Genomic DNA, 17,760 nt, shown 5'->3' with positions numbered 1-17,760 from the left:
TTTTTGAGTTTCGATATCTCAGCTCTGGAAGGGGCTAGAGCCTCCATTTTTGCACTCAGGTCTAAGTCTCATGGCCCTCTATCAGAATTTGGGAAGATTGGAGAAACTTAATTTTTCGCCCAAAAAAAAAAAACATAAGGGGTACCACTGTCGTTTTTTTTTTTCGGGCCGAATTTTTGAGTTTCGATATCTCAGCTCTGGAAGGGGCTAGAGCCTCGATTTTTGCACTCAGGTCTAAGTCTCATGGCCCTCTATCAGAATTTGGGAAGATTGGAGAAACTTAATTTTTCGCCCAAAAAAAAAAACGTAAGGGGTACCACTGTCGTTTTTTTTTCGGGCCGAATTTTTGAGTTTCGATATCTCAGCTCTGGAAGGGGCTAGAGCCTCCATTTTTGCACTCAGGTCTAAGTCTCATGGCCCTCTATCAGAATTTGGGAAGATTGGAGAAACTTAATTTTTCGCCCCAAAAAAAAAAAAGTAAGGGGTACCACTGTCGTTTTTTTTTTTCGGGCCGAATTTTTGAGTTTCGATATCTCAGCTCTGGAAGGGGCTAGAGCCTCCATTTTTGCACTCAGGTCTAAGTCTCATGGCCCTCTATCAGAATTTGGGAAGATTGGAGAAACTTAATTTTTCGCCCAAAAAAAAAAAAACGTAAGGGGTACCACTGTCGTTTTTTTTTTTCGGGCCGAATTTTTGAGTTTCGATATCTCAGCTCTGGAAGGGGCTAGAGCCTCGATTTTTGCACTCAGGTCTAAGTCTCATGGCCCTCTATCAGAATTTGGGAAGATTGGAGAAACTTAATTTTTCGCCCAAAAAAAAAAACGTAAGGGGTACCACTGTCGTTTTTTTTTCGGGCCGAATTTTTGAGTTTCGATATCTCAGCTCTGGAAGGGGCTAGAGCCTCCATTTTTGCACTCAGGTCTAAGTCTCATGGCCCTCTATCAGAATTTGGGAAGATTGGAGAAACTTAATTTTTCGCCCAAAAAAAAAACATAAGGGGTACCACTGTCGTTTTTTTTTCGGGCCGAATTTTTGAGTTTCGATATCTCAGCTCTGGAAGGGGCTAGAGCCTCCATTTTTGCACTCAGGTCTAAGTCTCATGGCCCTCTATCAGAATTTGGGAAGATTGGAGAAACTTAATTTTTCGCCCAAAAAAAAAACGTAAGGGGTACCACTGTCGTTTTTTTTTCGGGCCGAATTTTTGAGTTTCGATATCTCAGCTCTGGAAGGGGCTAGAGCCTCCATTTTTGCACTCAGGTCTAAGTCTCATGGCCCTCTATCAGAATCCAGAGTTTTGGGAAGATTGGAGAAACGTAATTTTTCGCCCCAAAAAAAAAACGTAAGGGGTACCACTGTCGTTTTTTTTTCGGGCCGAATTTTTGAGTTTCGATATCTCAGCTCTGGAAGGGGCTAGAGCCTCCATTTTTGCACTCAGGTCTAAGTCTCATGGCCCTCTATCAGAATTTGGGAAGATTGGAGAAACTTAATTTTTCGCCCAAAAAAAAAACCGCAAGGGGTACCACTGTCGTTTTTTTTTTCGGGCCGAATTTTTGAGTTTCGATATCTCAGCTCTGGAAGGGGCTAGAGCCTCAGTTTTTGCACTCAGGTCTAAGTCTCATGGCCCTCTATCAGAATTTGGGAAGATTGGACAAACTTAATTTTTCGCCCAAAAAAAAAACGTAAGGGGTACCACTGTCGTTTTTTTTTTCGGGCCGAATTTTTGAGTTTCGATATCTCAGCTCTGGAAGGGGCTAGAGCCTCCATTTTTGCACTCAGGTCTAAGTCTCATGGCCCTCTATCAGAATCCAGAGTTTTGGGAAGATTGGAGAAACTTAATTTTTCGCCCCAAAAAAAAACGTAAGGGGTACCACTGTCGTTTTTTTTTCGGGCCGAATTTTTGAGTTTCGATATCTCAGCTCTGGAAGGGGCTAGAGCCTCCATTTTTGCACTCAGGTCTAAGTCTCATGGCCCTCTACCAGAATTTGGGAAGATTGGAGAAACTTAATTTTTCGCCCAAAAAAAAAACGTAAGGGGTACCACTGTCGTTTTTTTTTCGGACAGAATTTTTGAGTTTCGATATCTCAGCTCTGGAAGGGGCTAGAGCCTCCATTTTTGCACTCAGGTCTAAGTCTCATGGCCCTCTATCAGAATTTGGGAAGATTGGAGAAACTTAATTTTTCGCCCAAAAAAAAAAAACGTAAGGGGTACCACTGTCGTTTTTTTTTCGGGCCGAATTTTTGAGTTTCGATATCTCAGCTCTGGAAGGGGCTAGAGCCTCCATTTTTGCACTCAGGTCTAAGTCTCATGGCCCTCTATCAGAATTTGGGAAGATTGGAGAAACTTAATTTTTCGCCCAAAAAAAAAAACGCAAGGGGTACCACTGTCGTTTTTTTTTCGGGCCGAATTTTTGAGTTTCGATATCTCAGCTCTGGAAGGGGCTAGAGCCTCAATTTTTGCACTCAGGTCTAAGTCTCATGGCCCTCTATCAGAATTTGGGAAGATTGGAGAAACTTAATTTTTCGCCCAAAAAAAAAAAACGTAAGGGGTACCACTGTCGTTTTTTTTTCGGGCTGAATTTTTGAGTTTCGATATCTCAGCTCTGGAAGGGGCTAGAGCCTCCATTTTTTCACTCAGGTCTAAGTCTCATGGCCCTCTATCAGAATCCAGAGTTTTGGGAAGATTGGAGAAACTTAATTTTTCGCCCCAAAAAAAAAAAACGTAAGGGGTACCACTGTCGTTTTTTTTTCGGGCCGAATTTTTGAGTTTCGATATCTCAGCTCTGGAAGGGGCTAGAGCCTCCATTTTTGCACTCAGGTCTAAGTCTCATGGCCCTCTACCAGAATTTGGGAAGATTGGAGAAACTTAATTTTTCGCCCAAAAAAAAAAACGTAAGGGGTACCACTGTCGTTTTTTTTTTCGGGACGAATTTTTGAGTTTCGATATCTCAGCTCTGGAAGGGGCTAGAGCCTCAATTTTTGCACTCAGGTCTAAGTCTCATGGCCCTCTATCAGAATTTGGGAAGATTGGAGAAACTTAATTTTTCGCCCAAAAAAAAAACGTAAGGGGTACCACTGTCGTTTTTTTTTCGGGCCGAATTTTTGAGTTTCGATATCTCAGCTCTGGAAGGGGCTAGAGCCTCCATTTTTGCACTCAGGTCTAAGTCTCATGGCCCTCTATCAGAATCCAGAGTTTTGGGAAGATTGGAGAAACTTAATTTTTCGCCCACAAAAAAAACGTAAGGGGTACCACTGTCGTTTTTTTTTTTCGGGCCGAATTTTTGAGTTTCGATATCTCAGCTCTGGAAGGGGCTAGAGCCTCCATTTTTGCACTCAGGTCTAAGTCTCATGGCCCTCTATCAAAATTTGGGAAGATTGGAGAAACTTAATTTTTCGCCCAAAAAAAAAACGTAAGGGGTACCACTGTCGTTTTTTTTTTCGGGCCGAATTTTTGAGTTTCGATATCTCAGCTCTGGAAGGGGCTAGAGCCTCAATTTTTGCACTCAGGTCTAAGTCTCATGGCCCTCTATCAGAATTTGGGAAGATTGGAGAAACTTAATTTTTCTCCCCCCCAAAAAAAACGTAAGGGGTACCACTGTCGTTTTTTTTTTCGGGCCGAATTTTTGAGTTTCGATATCTCAGCTCTGGAAGGGGCTAGAGCCTCCATTTTTGCACTCAGGTCTAAGTCTCATGGCCCTCTATCAGAATTTGGGAAGATTGGAGAAACTTAATTTTTCGCCCAAAAAAAAAAAACGTAAGGGGTACCACTGTCGTTTTTTTTTTCGGGCCGAATTTTTGAGTTTCGATATCTCAGCTCTGGAAGGGGCTAGAGCCTCGATTTTTGCACTCAGGTCTAAGTCTCATGGCCCTCTATCAGAATTTGGGAAGATTGGAGAAACTTAATTTTTCGCCCAAAAAAAAAACGTAAGGGGTACCACTGTCGTTTTTTTTTCGGGCCGAATTTTTGAGTTTCGATATCTCAGCTCTGGAAGGGGCTAGAGCCTCCATTTTTGCACTCAGGTCTAAGTCTCATGGCCCTCTATCAGAATTTGGGAAGATTGGAGAAACTTAATTTTTCGCCCCAAAAAAAAACATAAGGGGTACCACTGTCGTTTTTTTTTCGGGCCGAATTTTTGAGTTTCGATATCTCAGCTCTGGAAGGGGCTAGAGCCTCCATTTTTGCACTCAGGTCTAAGTCTCATGGCCCTCTATCAGAATTTGGGAAGATTGGAGAAACTCAATTTTTCGCCCAAAAAAAAAACGTAAGGGGTACCACTGTCGTTTTTTTTTCGGGCCGAATTTTTGAGTTTCGATATCTCAGCTCTGGAAGGGGCTAGAGCCTCCATTTTTGCACTCAGGTCTAAGTCTCATGGCCCTCTATCAGAATCCAGAGTTTTGGGAAGATTGGAGAAACTTAATTTTTCGCCCCAAAAAAAAAACGTAAGGGGTACCACTGTCGTTTTTTTTTCGGGCCGAATTTTTGAGTTTCGATATCTCAGCTCTGGAAGGGGCTAGAGCCTCCATTTTTGCACTCAGGTCTAAGTCTCATGGCCCTCTATCAGAATTTGGGAAGATTGGAGAAACTTAATTTTTCGCCCAAAAAAAAAACGTAAGGGGTACCACTGTCGTTTTTTTTTTCGGGCCGAATTTTTGAGTTTCGATATCTCAGCTCTGGAAGGGGCTAGAGCCTCCATTTTTGCACTCAGGTCTAAGTCTCATGGCCCTCTATCAGAATTTGGGAAGATTGGAGAAACTTAATTTTTCGCCCAAAAAAAAACCCGCAAGGGGTACCACTGTCGTTTTTTTTTTCGGGCCGAATTTTTGAGTTTCGATATCTCAGCTCTGGAAGGGGCTAGAGCCTCAATTTTTGCACTCAGGTCTAAGTCTCATGGCCCTCTATCAGAATTTGGGAAGATTGGAGAAACTTAATTTTTCGCCCAAAAAAAAAACGTAAGGGGTACCACTGTCGTTTTTTTTTTCGGGCCGAATTTTTGAGTTTCGATATCTCAGCTCTGGAAGGGGCTAGAGCCTCCATTTTTGCACTCAGGTCTAAGTCTCATGGCCCTCTACCAGAATTTGGGAAGATTGGAGAAACTTAATTTTTCGCCCAAAAAAAAACGTAAGGGGTACCACTGTCGTTTTTTTTTCGGGCCGAATTTTTGAGTTTCGATATCTCAGCTCTGGAAGGGGCTAGAGCCTCCATTTTTGCACTCAGGTCTAAGTCTCATGGCCCTCTATCAGAATTTGGGAAGATTGGAGAAACTTAATTTTTCGCCCAAAAAAAAAAAACGTAAGGGGTACCACTGTCGTTTTTTTTTTCGGGACGAATTTTTGAGTTTCGATATCTCAGCTCTGGAAGGGGCTAGAGCCTCAATTTTTGCACTCAGGTCTAAGTCTCATGGCCCTCTATCAGAATTTGGGAAGATTGGAGAAACTTAATTTTTCGCCCAAAAAAAAAACGTAAGGGGTACCACTGTCGTTTTTTTTTCGGGCCGAATTTTTGAGTTTCGATATCTCAGCTCTGGAAGGGGCTAGAGCCTCCATTTTTGCACTCAGGTCTAAGTCTCATGGCCCTCTATCAGAATCCAGAGTTTTGGGAAGATTGGAGAAACTTAATTTTTCGCCCACAAAAAAAACGTAAGGGGTACCACTGTCGTTTTTTTTTTTCGGGCCGAATTTTTGAGTTTCGATATCTCAGCTCTGGAAGGGGCTAGAGCCTCCATTTTTGCACTCAGGTCTAAGTCTCATGGCCCTCTATCAGAATTTGGGAAGATTGGAGAAACTTAATTTTTCGCCCAAAAAAAAAACGTAAGGGGTACCACTGTCGTTTTTTTTTTCGGGCCGAATTTTTGAGTTTCGATATCTCAGCTCTGGAAGGGGCTAGAGCCTCAATTTTTGCACTCAGGTCTAAGTCTCATGGCCCTCTATCAGAATTTGGGAAGATTGGAGAAACTTAATTTTTCTCCCCCCCAAAAAAAACGTAAGGGGTACCACTGTCGTTTTTTTTTTCGGGCCGAATTTTTGAGTTTCGATATCTCAGCTCTGGAAGGGGCTAGAGCCTCCATTTTTGCACTCAGGTCTAAGTCTCATGGCCCTCTATCAGAATTTGGGAAGATTGGAGAAACTTAATTTTTCGCCCAAAAAAAAAAAACGTAAGGGGTACCACTGTCGTTTTTTTTTTTCGGGCCGAATTTTTGAGTTTCGATATCTCAGCTCTGGAAGGGGCTAGAGCCTCGATTTTTGCACTCAGGTCTAAGTCTCATGGCCCTCTATCAGAATTTGGGAAGATTGGAGAAACTTAATTTTTCGCCCAAAAAAAAAACGTAAGGGGTACCACTGTCGTTTTTTTTTCGGGCCGAATTTTTGAGTTTCGATATCTCAGCTCTGGAAGGGGCTAGAGCCTCCATTTTTGCACTCAGGTCTAAGTCTCATGGCCCTCTATCAGAATTTGGGAAGATTGGAGAAACTTAATTTTTCGCCCCAAAAAAAAACATAAGGGGTACCACTGTCGTTTTTTTTTCGGGCCGAATTTTTGAGTTTCGATATCTCAGCTCTGGAAGGGGCTAGAGCCTCCATTTTTGCACTCAGGTCTAAGTCTCATGGCCCTCTATCAGAATTTGGGAAGATTGGAGAAACTCAATTTTTCGCCCAAAAAAAAAACGTAAGGGGTACCACTGTCGTTTTTTTTTCGGGCCGAATTTTTGAGTTTCGATATCTCAGCTCTGGAAGGGGCTAGAGCCTCCATTTTTGCACTCAGGTCTAAGTCTCATGGCCCTCTATCAGAATCCAGAGTTTTGGGAAGATTGGAGAAACTTAATTTTTCGCCCCAAAAAAAAAACGTAAGGGGTACCACTGTCGTTTTTTTTTCGGGCCGAATTTTTGAGTTTCGATATCTCAGCTCTGGAAGGGGCTAGAGCCTCCATTTTTGCACTCAGGTCTAAGTCTCATGGCCCTCTATCAGAATTTGGGAAGATTGGAGAAACTTAATTTTTCGCCCAAAAAAAAAACGTAAGGGGTACCACTGTCGTTTTTTTTTTCGGGCCGAATTTTTGAGTTTCGATATCTCAGCTCTGGAAGGGGCTAGAGCCTCCATTTTTGCACTCAGGTCTAAGTCTCATGGCCCTCTATCAGAATTTGGGAAGATTGGAGAAACTTAATTTTTCGCCCAAAAAAAAACCCGCAAGGGGTACCACTGTCGTTTTTTTTTTCGGGCCGAATTTTTGAGTTTCGATATCTCAGCTCTGGAAGGGGCTAGAGCCTCAATTTTTGCACTCAGGTCTAAGTCTCATGGCCCTCTATCAGAATTTGGGAAGATTGGAGAAACTTAATTTTTCGCCCAAAAAAAAAACGTAAGGGGTACCACTGTCGTTTTTTTTTTCGGGCCGAATTTTTGAGTTTCGATATCTCAGCTCTGGAAGGGGCTAGAGCCTCCATTTTTGCACTCAGGTCTAAGTCTCATGGCCCTCTACCAGAATTTGGGAAGATTGGAGAAACTTAATTTTTCGCCCAAAAAAAAAACGTAAGGGGTACCACTGTCATTTTTTTTTTCGGGCCGAATTTTTGAGTTTCGATATCTCAGCTCTGGAAGGGGCTAGAGCCTCCATTTTTGCACTCAGGTCTAAGTCTCATGGCCCTCTATCAGAATTTGGGAAGATTGGAGAAACTTAATTTTTCGCCCAAAAAAAAAAACGTAAGGGGTACCACTGTCGTTTTTTTTTCGGGCCGAATTTTTGAGTTTCGATATCTCAGCTCTGGAAGGGGCTAGAGCCTCCATTTTTGCACTCAGGTCTAAGTCTCATGGCCCTCTATCAGAATTTGGGAAGATTGGAGAAACTTAATTTTTCGCCCAAAAAAAAAAACGCAAGGGGTACCACTGTCGTTTTTTTTTCGGGCCGAATTTTTGAGTTTCGATATCTCAGCTCTGGAAGGGGCTAGAGCCTCAATTTTTGCACTCAGGTCTAAGTCTCATGGCCCTCTATCAGAATTTGGGAAGATTGGAGAAACTTAATTTTTCGCCCAAAAAAAAAACGTAAGGGGTACCACTGTCGTTTTTTTTTCGGGCCGAATTTTTGAGTTTCGATATCTCAGCTCTGGAAGGGGCTAGAGCCTCCATTTTTGCACTCAGGTCTAAGTCTCATGGCCCTCTATCAGAATCCAGAGTTTTGGGAAGATTGGAGAAACTTAATTTTTCGCCCCCAAAAAAAAAAAACGTAAGGGGTACCACTGTCGTTTTTTTTTCGGGCCGAATTTTTGAGTTTCGATATCTCAGCTCTGGAAGGGGCTAGAGCCTCCATTTTTGCACTCAGGTCTAAGTCTCATGGCCCTCTACCAGAATTTGGGAAGATTGGAGAAACTTCATTTTTCGCCCAAAAAAAAAAACGTAAGGGGTACCACTGTCGTTTTTTTTTCGGGCCGAATTTTTGAGTTTCGATATCTCAGCTCTGGAAGGGGCTAGAGCCTCCATTTTTGCACTCAGGTCTAAGTCTCATGGCCCTCTATCAGAATTTGGGAAGATTGGAGAAACTTAATTTTTCGCCCAAAAAAAAAAACGTAAGGGGTACCACTGTCGTTTTTTTTTCGGGCCGAATTTTTGAGTTTCGATATCTCAGCTCTGGAAGGGGCTAGAGCCTCGATTTTTGCACTCAGGTCTAAGTCTCATGGCCCTCTATCAGAATTTGGGAAGATTGGAGAAACTTAATTTTTCGCCCCAAAAAAAAACGTAAGGGGTACCACTGTCGTTTTTTTTTCGGGCCGAATTTTTGAGTTTCGATATCTCAGCTCTGGAAGGGGCTAGAGCCTCCATTTTTGCACTCAGGTCTAAGTCTCATGGCCCTCTATCAGAATTTGGGAAGATTGGAGAAACTTAATTTTTCGCCCAAAAAAAAAACATAAGGGGTACCACTGTCGTTTTTTTTTCGGGCCGAATTTTTGAGTTTCGATATCTCAGCTCTGGAAGGGGCTAGAGCCTCCATTTTTGCACTCAGGTCTAAGTCTCATGGCCCTCTATCAGAATTTGGGAAGATTGGAGAAACTTAATTTTTCGCCCAAAAAAAAACGTAAGGGGTACCACTGTCGTTTTTTTTTCGGGCCGAATTTTTGAGTTTCGATATCTCAGCTCTGGAAGGGGCTAGAGCCTCCATTTTTGCACTCAGGTCTAAGTCTCATGGCCCTCTATCAGAATCCAGAGTTTTGGGAAGATTGGAGAAACTTAATTTTTCGCCCCAAAAAAAAAACGTAAGGGGTACCACTGTCGTTTTTTTTTCGGGCCGAATTTTTGAGTTTCGATATCTCAGCTCTGGAAGGGGCTAGAGCCTCCATTTTTGCACTCAGGTCTAAGTCTCATGGCCCTCTACCAGAATTTGGGAAGATTGGAGAAACTTAATTTTTCGCCCAAAAAAAAAACGTAAGGGGTACCACTGTCATTTTTTTTTCGGGCCGAATTTTTGAGTTTCGATATCTCAGCTCTGGAAGGGGCTAGAGCCTCCATTTTTGCACTCAGGTCTAAGTCTCATGGCCCTCTATCAGAATTTGGGAAGATTGGAGAAACTTAATTTTTCGCCCAAAAAAAAAACGTAAGGGGTACCACTGTCGTTTTTTTTTCGGGCCGAATTTTTGAGTTTCGATATCTCAGCTCTGGAAGGGGCTAGAGCCTCCATTTTTGCACTCAGGTCTAAGTCTCATGGCCCTCTATCAGAATTTGGGAAGATTGGAGAAACTTAATTTTTCGCCCAAAAAAAAAACCGCAAGGGGTACCACTGTCGTTTTTTTTTCGGGCCGAATTTTTGAGTTTCGATATCTCAGCTCTGGAAGGGGCTAGAGCCTCAATTTTTGCACTTAGGTCTAAGTCTCATGGCCCTCTATCAGAATTTGGGAAGATTGGAGAAACTTAATTTTTCGCCAAAAAAAAAAAAACGTAAGGGGTACCACTGTCGTTTTTTTTTCGGGCCGAATTTTTGAGTTTCGATATCTCAGCTCTGGAAGGGGCTAGAGCCTCCATTTTTGCACTCAGGTCTAAGTCTCATGGCCCTCTATCAGAATCCAGAGTTTTGGGAAGATTGGAGAAACTTAATTTTTCGCCCCAAAAAAAAAACGTAAGGGGTACCACTGTCGTTTTTTTTTCGGGCCGAATTTTTGAGTTTCGATATCTCAGCTCTGGAAGGGGCTAGAGCCTCCATTTTTGCACTCAGGTCTAAGTCTCATGGCCCTCTACCAGAATTTGGGAAGATTGGAGAAACTTAATTTTTCGCCCAAAAAAAAAACGTAAGGGGTACCACTGTCGTTTTTTTTTCGGGCCGAATTTTTGAGTTTCGATATCTCAGCTCTGGAAGGGGCTAGAGCCTCCATTTTTGCACTCAGGTCTAAGTCTCATGGCCCTCTACCAGAATTTGGGAAGATTGGAGAAACTTAATTTTTCGCCCAAAAAAAAAACGTAAGGGGTACCACTGTCGTTTTTTTTTCGGGCCGAATTTTTGAGTTTCGATATCTCAGCTCTGGAAGGGGCTAGAGCCTCCATTTTTGCACTCAGGTCTAAGTCTCATGGCCCTCTATCAGAATCCAGAGTTTTGGGAAGATTGGAGAAACTTAATTTTTCGCCCCAAAAAAAAAAACGTAAGGGGTACCACTGTCGTTTTTTTTTTCGGGCCGAATTTTTGAGTTTCGATATCTCAGCTCTGGAAGGGGCTAGAGCCTCCATTTTTGCACTCAGGTCTAAGTCTCATGGCCCTCTATCAGAATTTGGGAAGATTGGAGAAACTTAATTTTTCGCCCAAAAAAAAAACGTAAGGGGTACCACTGTCGTTTTTTTTTCGGGCCGAATTTTTGAGTTTCGATATCTCAGCTCTGGAAGGGGCTAGAGCCTCCATTTTTGCACTCAGGTCTAAGTCTCATGGCCCTCTATCAGAATTTGGGAAGATTGGAGAAACTTAATTTTTCGCCCAAAAAAAAAAACGCAAGGGGTACCACTGTCGTTTTTTTTTTCGGGCCGAATTTTTGAGTTTCGATATCTCAGCTCTGGAAGGGGCTAGAGCCTCCATTTTTGCACTCAGATCTAAGTCTCATGGCCCTCTATCAGAATTTGGGAAGATTGGAGAAACTTAATTTTTCGCCCCAAAAAAAAAACGTAAGGGGTACCACTGTCGTTTTTTTTTTCGGGCCGAATTTTTGAGTTTCGATATCTCAGCTCTGGAAGGGGCTAGAGCCTCCATTTTTGCACTCAGGTCTAAGTCTCATGGCCCTCTATCAGAATTTGGGAAGATTGGAGAAACTTAATTTTTCGCCCAAAAAAAAAACGCAAGGGGTACCACTGTCGTTTTTTTTTCGGGCCGAATTTTTGAGTTTCGATATCTCAGCTCTGGAAGGGGCTAGAGCCTCAATTTTTGCACTCAGGTCTAAGTCTCATGGCCCTCTATCAGAATTTGGGAAGTTTGGAGAAACTTAATTTTTCGCCCAAAAAAAAAAACGTAAGGGGTACCACTGTCGTTTTTTTTTCGGGCCGAATTTTTGAGTTTCGATATCTCAGCTCTGGAAGGGGCTAGAGCCTCCATTTTTGCACTCAGGTCTAAGTCTCATGGCCCTCTATCAGAATCCAGAGTTTTGGGAAGATTGGAGAAACTTAATTTTTCGCCCCAAAAAAAAAAACGTAAGGGGTACCACTGTCGTTTTTTTTTCGGGCCGAATTTTTGAGTTTCGATATCTCAGCTCTGGAAGGGGCTAGAGCCTCCATTTTTGCACTCAGGTCTAAGTCTCATGGCCCTCTACCAGAATTTGGGAAGATTGGAGAAACTTCATTTTTCGCCCAAAAAAAAAAACGTAAGGGGTACCACTGTCGTTTTTTTTTCGGGCCGAATTTTTGAGTTTCGATATCTCAGCTCTGGAAGGGGCTAGAGCCTCCATTTTTGCACTCAGGTCTAAGTCTCATGGCCCTCTATCAGAATTTGGGAAGATTGGAGAAACTTAATTTTTCGCCCAAAAAAAAAACGTAAGGGGTACCACTGTCGTTTTTTTTTCGGGCCGAATTTTTGAGTTTCGATATCTCAGCTCTGGAAGGGGCTAGAGCCTCGATTTTTGCACTCAGGTCTAAGTCTCATGGCCCTCTATCAGAATTTGGGAAGATTGGAGAAACTTAATTTTTCGCCCCAAAAAAAAAACGTAAGGGGTACCACTGTCGTTTTTTTTTCGGGCCGAATTTTTGAGTTTCGATATCTCAGCTCTGGAAGGGGCTAGAGCCTCCATTTTTGCACTCAGGTCTAAGTCTCATGGCCCTCTATCAGAATTTGGGAAGATTGGAGAAACTTAATTTTTCGCCCAAAAAAAAAAACATAAGGGGTACCACTGTCGTTTTTTTTTCGGGCCGAATTTTTGAGTTTCGATATCTCAGCTCTGGAAGGGGCTAGAGCCTCCATTTTTGCACTCAGGTCTAAGTCTCATGGCCCTCTATCAGAATTTGGGAAGATTGGAGAAACTTAATTTTTCGCCCAAAAAAAAAACGTAAGGGGTACCACTGTCGTTTTTTTTTCGGGCCGAATTTTTGAGTTTCGATATCTCAGCTCTGGAAGGGGCTAGAGCCTCCATTTTTGCACTCAGGTCTAAGTCTCATGGCCCTCTATCAGAATCCAGAGTTTTGGGAAGATTGGAGAAACTTAATTTTTCGCCCCAAAAAAAAAACGTAAGGGGTACCACTGTCGTTTTTTTTTTCGGGCCGAATTTTTGAGTTTCGATATCTCAGCTCTGGAAGGGGCTAGAGCCTCCATTTTTGCACTCAGGTCTAAGTCTCATGGCCCTCTACCAGAATTTGGGAAGATTGGAGAAACTTAATTTTTCGCCCAAAAAAAAAACGTAAGGGGTACCACTGTCATTTTTTTTTCGGGCCGAATTTTTGAGTTTCGATATCTCAGCTCTGGAAGGGGCTAGAGCCTCCATTTTTGCACTCAGGTCTAAGTCTCATGGCCCTCTATCAGAATTTGGGAAGATTGGAGAAACTTAATTTTTCGCCCAAAAAAAAAAACGTAAGGGGTACCACTGTCGTTTTTTTTTCGGGCCGAATTTTTGAGTTTCGATATCTCAGCTCTGGAAGGGGCTAGAGCCTCAATTTTTGCACTCAGGTCTAAGTCTCATGGCCCTCTATCAGAATTTGGGAAGATTGGAGAAACTTAATTTTTCGCCCAAAAAAAAAAACGTAAGGGGTACCACTGTCGTTTTTTTTTCGGGCCGAATTTTTGAGTTTCGATATCTCAGCTCTGGAAGGGGCTAGAGCCTCCATTTTTGCACTCAGGTCTAAGTCTCATGGCCCTCTATCAGAATCCAGAGTTTTGGGAAGATTGGAGAAACTTAATTTTTCGCCCCAAAAAAAAAAAACGTAAGGGGTACCACTGTCGTTTTTTTTTCGGGCCGAATTTTTGAGTTTCGATATCTCAGCTCTGGAAGGGGCTAGAGCCTCCATTTTTGCACTCAGGTCTAAGTCTCATGGCCCTCTACCAGAATTTGGGAAGATTGGAGAAACTTCATTTTTCGCCCAAAAAAAAAAACGTAAGGGGTACCACTGTCGTTTTTTTTTCGGGCCGAATTTTTGAGTTTCGATATCTCAGCTCTGGAAGGGGCTAGAGCCTCCATTTTTGCACTCAGGTCTAAGTCTCATGGCCCTCTATCAGAATTTGGGAAGATTGGAGAAACTTAATTTTTCGCCCAAAAAAAAAACGTAAGGGGTACCACTGTCGTTTTTTTTTTCGGGGCCGAATTTTTGAGTTTCGATATCTCAGCTCTGGAAGGGGCTAGAGCCTCGATTTTTGCACTCAGGTCTAAGTCTCATGGCCCTCTATCAGAATTTGGGAAGATTGGAGAAACTTAATTTTTCGCCCCAAAAAAAAACGTAAGGGGTACCACTGTCGTTTTTTTTTCGGGCCGAATTTTTGAGTTTCGATATCTCAGCTCTGGAAGGGGCTAGAGCCTCCATTTTTGCACTCAGGTCTAAGTCTCATGGCCCTCTATCAGAATTTGGGAAGATTGGAGAAACTTAATTTTTCGCCCAAAAAAAAAACATAAGGGGTACCACTGTCGTTTTTTTTTCGGGCCGAATTTTTGAGTTTCGATATCTCAGCTCTGGAAGGGGCTAGAGCCTCCATTTTTGCACTCAGGTCTAAGTCTCATGGCCCTCTATCAGAATTTGGGAAGATTGGAGAAACTTAATTTTTCGCCCAAAAAAAAACGTAAGGGGTACCACTGTCGTTTTTTTTTCGGGCCGAATTTTTGAGTTTCGATATCTCAGCTCTGGAAGGGGCTAGAGCCTCCATTTTTGCACTCAGGTCTAAGTCTCATGGCCCTCTATCAGAATCCAGAGTTTTGGGAAGATTGGAGAAACTTAATTTTTCGCCCCAAAAAAAAAACGTAAGGGGTACCACTGTCGTTTTTTTTTCGGGCCGAATTTTTGAGTTTCGATATCTCAGCTCTGGAAGGGGCTAGAGCCTCCATTTTTGCACTCAGGTCTAAGTCTCATGGCCCTCTACCAGAATTTGGGAAGATTGGAGAAACTTAATTTTTCGCCCAAAAAAAAAACGTAAGGGGTACCACTGTCATTTTTTTTTCGGGCCGAATTTTTGAGTTTCGATATCTCAGCTCTGGAAGGGGCTAGAGCCTCCATTTTTGCACTCAGGTCTAAGTCTCATGGCCCTCTATCAGAATTTGGGAAGATTGGAGAAACTTAATTTTTCGCCCAAAAAAAAAAACGTAAGGGGTACCACTGTCGTTTTTTTTTCGGGCCGAATTTTTGAGTTTCGATATCTCAGCTCTGGAAGGGGCTAGAGCCTCCATTTTTGCACTCAGGTCTAAGTCTCATGGCCCTCTATCAGAATTTGGGAAGATTGGAGAAACTTAATTTTTCGCCCAAAAAAAAAAACCGCAAGGGGTACCACTGTCGTTTTTTTTTCGGGCCGAATTTTTGAGTTTCGATATCTCAGCTCTGGAAGGGGCTAGAGCCTCAATTTTTGCACTTAGGTCTAAGTCTCATGGCCCTCTATCAGAATTTGGGAAGATTGGAGAAACTTAATTTTTCGCCAAAAAAAAAAAACGTAAGGGGTACCACTGTCGTTTTTTTTTCGGGCCGAATTTTTGAGTTTCGATATCTCAGCTCTGGAAGGGGCTAGAGCCTCCATTTTTGCACTCAGGTCTAAGTCTCATGGCCCTCTATCAGAATCCAGAGTTTTGGGAAGATTGGAGAAACTTAATTTTTCGCCCCAAAAAAAAAACGTAAGGGGTACCACTGTCGTTTTTTTTTCGGGCCGAATTTTTGAGTTTCGATATCTCAGCTCTGGAAGGGGCTAGAGCCTCCATTTTTGCACTCAGGTCTAAGTCTCATGGCCCTCTACCAGAATTTGGGAAGATTGGAGAAACTTAATTTTTCGCCCAAAAAAAAAACGTAAGGGGTACCACTGTCGTTTTTTTTTCGGGCCGAATTTTTGAGTTTCGATATCTCAGCTCTGGAAGGGGCTAGAGCCTCCATTTTTGCACTCAGGTCTAAGTCTCATGGCCCTCTACCAGAATTTGGGAAGATTGGAGAAACTTAATTTTTCGCCCAAAAAAAAAACGTAAGGGGTACCACTGTCGTTTTTTTTTCGGGCCGAATTTTTGAGTTTCGATATCTCAGCTCTGGAAGGGGCTAGAGCCTCCATTTTTGCACTCAGGTCTAAGTCTCATGGCCCTCTATCAGAATCCAGAGTTTTGGGAAGATTGGAGAAACTTAATTTTTCGCCCCAAAAAAAAAAACGTAAGGGGTACCACTGTCGTTTTTTTTTCGGGCCGAATTTTTGAGTTTCGATATCTCAGCTCTGGAAGGGGCTAGAGCCTCCATTTTTGCACTCAGGTCTAAGTCTCATGGCCCTCTATCAGAATTTGGGAAGATTGGAGAAACTTAATTTTTCGCCCAAAAAAAAAACGTAAGGGGTACCACTGTCGTTTTTTTTTCGGGCCGAATTTTTGAGTTTCGATATCTCAGCTCTGGAAGGGGCTAGAGCCTCCATTTTTGCACTCAGGTCTAAGTCTCATGGCCCTCTATCAGAATTTGGGAAGATTGGAGAAACTTAATTTTTCGCCCAAAAAAAAAAACGCAAGGGGTACCACTGTCGTTTTTTTTTTCGGGCCGAATTTTTGAGTTTCGATATCTCAGCTCTGGAAGGGGCTAGAGCCTCCATTTTTGCACTCAGGTCTAAGTCTCATGGCCCTCTATCAGAATTTGGGAAGATTGGAGAAACTTAATTTTTCGCCCCAAAAAAAAAACGTAAGGGGTACCACTGTCGTTTTTTTTTTCGGGCCGAATTTTTGAGTTTCGATATCTCAGCTCTGGAAGGGGCTAGAGCCTCCATTTTTGCACTCAGGTCTAAGTCTCATGGCCCTCTATCAGAATTTGGGAAGATTGGAGAAACTTAATTTTTCGCCCAAAAAAAAAACGCAAGGGGTACCACTGTCGTTTTTTTTTCGGGCCGAATTTTTGAGTTTCGATATCTCAGCTCTGGAAGGGGCTAGAGCCTCAATTTTTGCACTCAGGTCTAAGTCTCATGGCCCTCTATCAGAATTTGGGAAGTTTGGAGAAACTTAATTTTTCGCCCAAAAAAAAAAACGTAAGGGGTACCACTGTCGTTTTTTTTTCGGGCCGAATTTTTGAGTTTCGATATCTCAGCTCTGGAAGGGGCTAGAGCCTCCATTTTTGCACTCAGGTCTAAGTCTCATGGCCCTCTATCAGAATCCAGAGTTTTGGGAAGATTGGAGAAACTTAATTTTTCGCCCCAAAAAAAAAAAACGTAAGGGGTACCACTGTCGTTTTTTTTTCGGGCCGAATTTTTGAGTTTCGATATCTCAGCTCTGGAAGGGGCTAGAGCCTCCATTTTTGCACTCAGGTCTAAGTCTCATGGCCCTCTACCAGAATTTGGGAAGATTGGAGAAACTTCATTTTTCGCCCAAAAAAAAAAACGTAAGGGGTACCACTGTCGTTTTTTTTTCGGGCCGAATTTTTGAGTTTCGGATATCTCAGCTCTGGAAGGGGCTAGAGCCTCGATTTTTGCACTCAGGTCTAAGTCTCATGGCCCTCTATCAGAATTTGGGAAGATTGGAGAAACTTAATTTTTCGCCCCAAAAAAAAAACGTAAGGGGTACCACTGTCGTTTTTTTTTCGGGCCGAATTTTTGAGTTTCGATATCTCAGCTCTGGAAGGGGCTAGAGCCTCCATTTTTGCACTCAGGTCTAAGTCTCATGGCCCTCTATCAGAATTTGGGAAGATTGGAGAAACTTAATTTTTCGCCCAAAAAAAAAACATAAGGGGTACCACTGTCGTTTTTTTTTCGGGCCGAATTTTTGAGTTTCGATATCTCAGCTCTGGAAGGGGCTAGAGCCTCCATTTTTGCACTCAGGTCTAAGTCTCATGGCCCTCTATCAGAATTTGGGAAGATTGGAGAAACTTAATTTTTCGCCCAAAAAAAAAACGTAAGGGGTACCACTGTCGTTTTTTTTTCGGGCCGAATTTTTGAGTTTCGATATCTCAGCTCTGGAAGGGGCTAGAGCCTCCATTTTTGCACTCAGGTCTAAGTCTCATGGCCCTCTATCAGAATCCAGAGTTTTGGGAAGATTGGAGAAACTTAATTTTTCGCCCCAAAAAAAAAAACGTAAGGGGAACCACTGTCGTTTTTTTTTTCGGGCCGAATTTTTGAGTTTCGATATCTCAGCTCTGGAAGGGGCTAGAGCCTCCATTTTTGCACTCAGGTCTAAGTCTCATGGCCCTCTACCA

This window comes from Pimephales promelas, chromosome 19 (assembly GCF_988280905.1).
Source record: "Pimephales promelas chromosome 19, fPimPro1.hap1.1, whole genome shotgun sequence".
Lineage (NCBI taxonomy): Eukaryota > Metazoa > Chordata > Actinopteri > Cypriniformes > Leuciscidae > Pimephales > Pimephales promelas.
Note: the sequence above shows the minus strand (reverse complement) of the source record.